The following is a 5,481-nucleotide window of genomic DNA, read 5'->3' as shown; positions in this document are numbered from 1 at the left end:
TATATTTAGCCACTGCAAAAAAATTCCACAGTTAAATTGTTGGAACTCATGAACTTACCAAGGTTATTAGATATAAGAATAAGATTAATTTAGAAACAAAATGTACAGAACACACAATTTGAAAAAGATATGCAATTCATGTTATCATCAAAATCATAAAATACTTAGAAATAGTATTGTTATAGCTAATTATCTTGGTTAAATCATTAATGCCAATAACTTAACTATGACATATTTTGCAGTGGCTAAATGACCAATTGTTTCACTTGCATCTGAATAAATACTAAGAAAAAGGCTCAAAACCTCAATATTCTAAGTTTATGGTTAAAATATCTACTATTAAAAGAGATTTAAATTATCACACATTGATCTATGGATTCAGTGAAACCTCAAACAAAACCTAAATGTAAGACATCTGCTTTGGACCAAGAGAGAGCAATAAGGGCTTGAAACAACAACAAAAATTGAATAAAATAAATGAAACAATAATTTTTGAGACATTGGGCATCAGATATTGAAGGACAATGATAAAACAAATAGAAAACAAATGAGGTAAGCCCTGTAATTGTCTCAGTTGACTTCCTAGATAAAGTTTCCTGGAACACCAGAAGAACCTACTTTACTTTCTGATTGGCGAATCCATCTTGGAACACAGGGGAACCAAATGTGGCTAAGGTTTGCAAAGTTCCAGAGAAGAAATAACTGCACACACAGAAGGAAAGAACATCCTGGAGATCTGCAGAGGGTTCCCATTAGTCTTCACCTGAGCATTGAACAGTATATATATATATATATATATATATATATATATATATATATATATATAAAACTATCCTATGTTGGAGAATGAACCACATGAGAAGATTAAAGGGAGCAATCATTATTATCCACACAGGGTCCAGAATAGTTCTAGTCTCCAACAAAGTGGAAAACTTCACAACTCATGAGACATCAGGTAGAGTACTGAAAACAGTTTTACTTTAGTAGGGGGGAGAATTTAGCTGTACATAAAACAGAGTTTTAGATTCTAACGATCCTAAAAACATGCCCAAAAGGATCAAATCATATGAAGAAACTGTGTTTTAGAACAAATCTTGAAACTGTTTATGGGGTGCAAAAATATCTACCACCTAAAAAGGTAGATTCGCAATGTTTGGCATGAAATTGAAAGTTACCAGCCATTCAAAGAAACAAGATCCACAAATAGGAGAAAATTCAACCAAAAGACGAGTAACCAGAAGTGACATAGAAGATAGAATTAGTAGATAAAGACATTAAAAATTAGTTTAACTAACGAAGAATAAACATTGTTAAAATGTCTATACTGCCTAGAGCAATCTATACTTTTAATGCCATTCCAATCAAAATTCCACTGGTATTTTTCAAAGAGCTGGAGCAAATTATCCTAAAATTTGTATGGAATCAGAAGAGACCCCGAATTGCTAAGGAAATGTTGAAAAACAAAAACAAAACTGGTGGCATCACATTACCCGATTTCAAGTTTTACTACAAAGCTGTGATCACCAAGACAGCATGGTACTGGCATAAAAACAGACACATAGACCAGTGGAACAGAGTGGAGAGCCCAGATATGGACCCTCAACTCTATGGTGAAATCTTCGACAAAACAGGAAAAAATATACAATGGAAAAAAGACAGTCTCTTCAATAAATAGTGCTGGGAAAACTGGACAACGATATGTAGAAGAATGAAACTCAACCATTCTCTTACACCGTACACAAAGATAAACTCGAAATGGATAAAAGACCTCAATGTGCGACAGGAATCCATCAGAATCCTAGAGGAGAACATAGGCAGTAACCTCTTCAATATCAGCCACAGCAACTTCTTTCAAGATATGTCTCCAAGGGGCACCTGGGTGGCTCAGTGGGTTAAGCCGCTGCCTTCAGCTCAGGTCATGATCTCAGGGTCCTGGGATCGAGTCCCGCTTTGGGCTCTCTGCTCGGCGGAGAGCCTGCTTCCCTTCCTCTCTCTCTGCCTGCCTCTCTGTCTACTTGTGATCTCTCTCTGTCAAATAAATAAAATCTTTTAAAAAAATAAAATTAAATTAAATTAAAAAAATTAAAAAAAGATATGTCTCCAAAGGCCAAGGAAACAAAAGCGAAAATGAACTTTTGGGACTTCATCAAGATCAAAAGCTTCTGCACAACAAAGGAAACAGTCAACAAAACAAAAAGGCAACCCACGGAATGGGAGAAGATATTTACAAATGACAGTACAGACAAAAGGTTGATATCAAGGATCTATAAAGAACTCCTCAAACTCAACACACACAAAACAGATAATCATATCAAAAAATGAGCAGAAGATATGAACAGACACTTCTCCAATGAAGACATACAAATGGCTATCAGACACATGAAAAAATGTTCATCATCACTAGCCATCAGGGAGATTCAAATTAAAACCACATTGAGATACCACCTGATACCAGTTAGAATGGCCAAAATTAGCAAGACAGGAAACAACGTGTGTTGGAGAGGATGTGGAGAAAGGGGAACCCTCTTACACTGTTGGTGGGAATGCAAGTTAGTGCAGCCACTTTGGAGAACATTGTGGAGATTCCTGAAGATATTAAGAATAGAGCTTCCCTATGACCCTGCAATTGCACAGCTGGGTATTTACCCCAAAGATACAGATGTAGTGAAAAGAAGGGCCATCTGTACCCCAATGTTTATTGCAGCAATGGCTGCGGTCACAAAACTGTGGAAAGAACCAAGATGCCCTTCAACGGATGAATGGATAAGGAAGATGTGGTCCATATACACAGTGGAGTATTATGCCTCCATCAGAAAGGATGAATACCCAACTTTTGTAGCAACATGGACGGGACTGGAAGAGATTATGCTGAGCGAAATAAGTCAAGCAGAGAGAGTCACGTATCATATGGTCTCACTTATTTGTGGAGCATAACAAATAACATGGAGGACATGGGGAGATAGGAGAGGGAGTTGAGGGAAACTGGAAGCGGAGATGAACCATGAGAGACTATGGACTCTGAAAAACAACCAGAGGGTTTTGAAGGGGCGGGGGGGTGGGAGGTTGAGGAACCAGGTGGTGGGTAATAGGGAGGGCACGTACTGCATGGAGCACTGGATGTGATGCCAAAACAATGAACACTGTTATGCTGTAAATAAACAAGTTTAAAAAATTAGTTTAACTATATTTCATATGCTCGAGAAGCAAGAGGAAGGATTGATCATGTTAAGTAGAAATATGGAATATACATGTAAAAGGCTCAAATTAAAATTCTAGATAGGAAAACTAAAATGTTCAACATGAAGACTACACTAGGTAGGATTAGCTGCAGATTAAGGGTTGCAAAAGAAAAGATTAGTGACTTTGAAGGCAGAGTCTTATCTGCAATGAGACCCTGAAAAATAAGAAATTGGGGGGAAAATAGAGTGCATCAATGAGCTGTGAGACAACTCACATGGGCCAAAATATCTGATTTGATGAAATAATGACCCAAGATTTTCTCAGATTTGTTGCAAAATAAATCCAAAGATTTGTATCTCTACTAATACTAAAAACAAAGAAAACTAAATCAAAGCACATCATAATCAAATTTCTCAAAACAAGTGACAAAAAAAAAAAAAAACACTTAAAAGCAGCCAGAGATGAAAGCAACATTATATAAAGGGGAACAAACATAAAAATGACAGCAGACTTCTCAGTTAAAATAGTGTAACACAGATGTGAGAGGAATAGTATTTTTAAAGTATGAAAAACAATCATTTGCCATTCTAATGTTTATATGATTTCAATAAATACCAATTAACTGAAACAATTTTGAAAAGGAACAACAAAGAGACTATGTCTGGCTCCTGCTCTCACAGAAGGAGAGACAGTTCCAGGGCAAGTGAGAGCCAGATGGCACCAACAGTTCTTTGCCTCACTGAGAAAATAATTACACATGTGTAGAGGATATCCTATGAAGAAGGTAAGAGGAAAATATTATCATATGCATTCTTTATGAAAACTTGCCAATAAGACCACAAGATGAAGCAACTAGATGCTTCAGTCAACTTCTCAGAGTTTTATAAGAAGTGCTTAGTGAGGTGGAAGATCATGTCTGCTAAAGAGAAAGGGAAGACACGGCAAAGGCAAGCAAGGCCCATTATGAAAGGCCCATTATGAAAAAAAAATTAAAAATTATATCTACCCTAAAGGAGAAGCAAAAAAGAAGTTTGAGGATCCCAAATGCACCCAAGAAGACTCTTTCAGCCTTTTTCTTGTTTTGTTCTGAATATCACCCAAAAATCAAAAGAGAACATCCCAACCCATTCATTGGTGATGTTGCAAAGAAATTGGGAGAGACATGGAATAACACTGCTGCAGATGACAAGCAGCCTTTTGAAAGGAGGCTGCTAAGCTGAAGGGAGAAGTACAGAAAAGATATTGCTGCAGAGCAAGCTAACGAAAATCTGATGCAGCAAAAAAGGGGAGCCATCAAGGCTGTATGAAGCAAAAAAACAAAAAGAAGGAAAAGAGGAAGACAAGGAAGAGGAGGAGGAGGAAGATGAAGAAGAAGATGCATATAAAGAAAATGATAATGATGAATAAGTTCTAGTTCAGTTTTTATTTTGTTTTTATTTTATTTTTTTGTTTTGTTTTGTTTTTGGTCTATAAATCACGTAAAGGTCTGTACAATACTTTTTCCTTTTAAAGGGAAAAAAATTGAAATATAAGACTGTGTAAGATATGCTTTTAACCTGTATGGTCTTTTTTGGTATAGTTAATACACTACCGAAAGCATCTTTAGATAGCCTTGTCATGGTGATAATTTAAGTACCCACTAACTTTGTTTGGTCCAGTATGGGTGTTGGAAATTGGCATGCAAATTTAAAGCAGGTTTTTATTGGTGAACAGTGCAAATTAATTATATATGGGTAGTAGTTTCCATTTTCAGTTGTCTCTGGAACAACTTATATGAAATAATGCTTCTAAGTAAATACAATTTTTTAATATAAAAAATCCCACAAAGATGGTGGACTCACACTTCATAATCTAAAATCAGATCACAAAGCCACAGTAATTAAAACAGGGTACTGAGGGCGCCTGGGTGGCTCAGTGGGTTGGGCCACTGCCTTTGGCTCAGGTCATGATCTTGGGGTCCTGGGATCGAGTCCCGCATCAGGCTCTCTGCTCAGCAGCGAGCCTGCTTCCCTCTCTCTCTCTGCCTGCCTCTCTGTCTACTTGTGATCTCTCTCTGTCAAATAAATAAGTGGAATCTTTAAGAAAAAAAAAAAAAAAAAACAGGGTACTGGCATATAGAGTAATGAGACAGAACAGAGACTCCAGAAGTAAGCTGTCACATATATGGTAAAATAATTTCCAATAAGGTTGCCAAGACCACTCAATGTGAAAAGAATAGTCACATGGTGTTGTGAAAATTGACATCCGTATGCAAAAGAATGAAGTCAGACCTCTACCTTACACATATAAAAATTAATTCAA

At 36.7% G+C, this 5,481-nt stretch overlaps 1 pseudogene; it reads left to right on the top strand.

Moving 5' to 3' along the window:
• Positions 1-1,149: 1,149 nt before the first annotated feature.
• Positions 1,150-4,587, top strand: LOC123942211 (annotated as a pseudogene).
• The last annotated feature ends 894 nt before the right edge of the window (positions 4,588-5,481 follow it).

Source organism: Meles meles, chromosome 5 (genome assembly GCF_922984935.1).
Source record: "Meles meles chromosome 5, mMelMel3.1 paternal haplotype, whole genome shotgun sequence".
NCBI lineage: Eukaryota > Metazoa > Chordata > Mammalia > Carnivora > Mustelidae > Meles > Meles meles.
The sequence above is the reverse complement of the archived record's forward strand: the minus strand, read 5'-3'. Positions and strand labels throughout refer to the sequence as shown.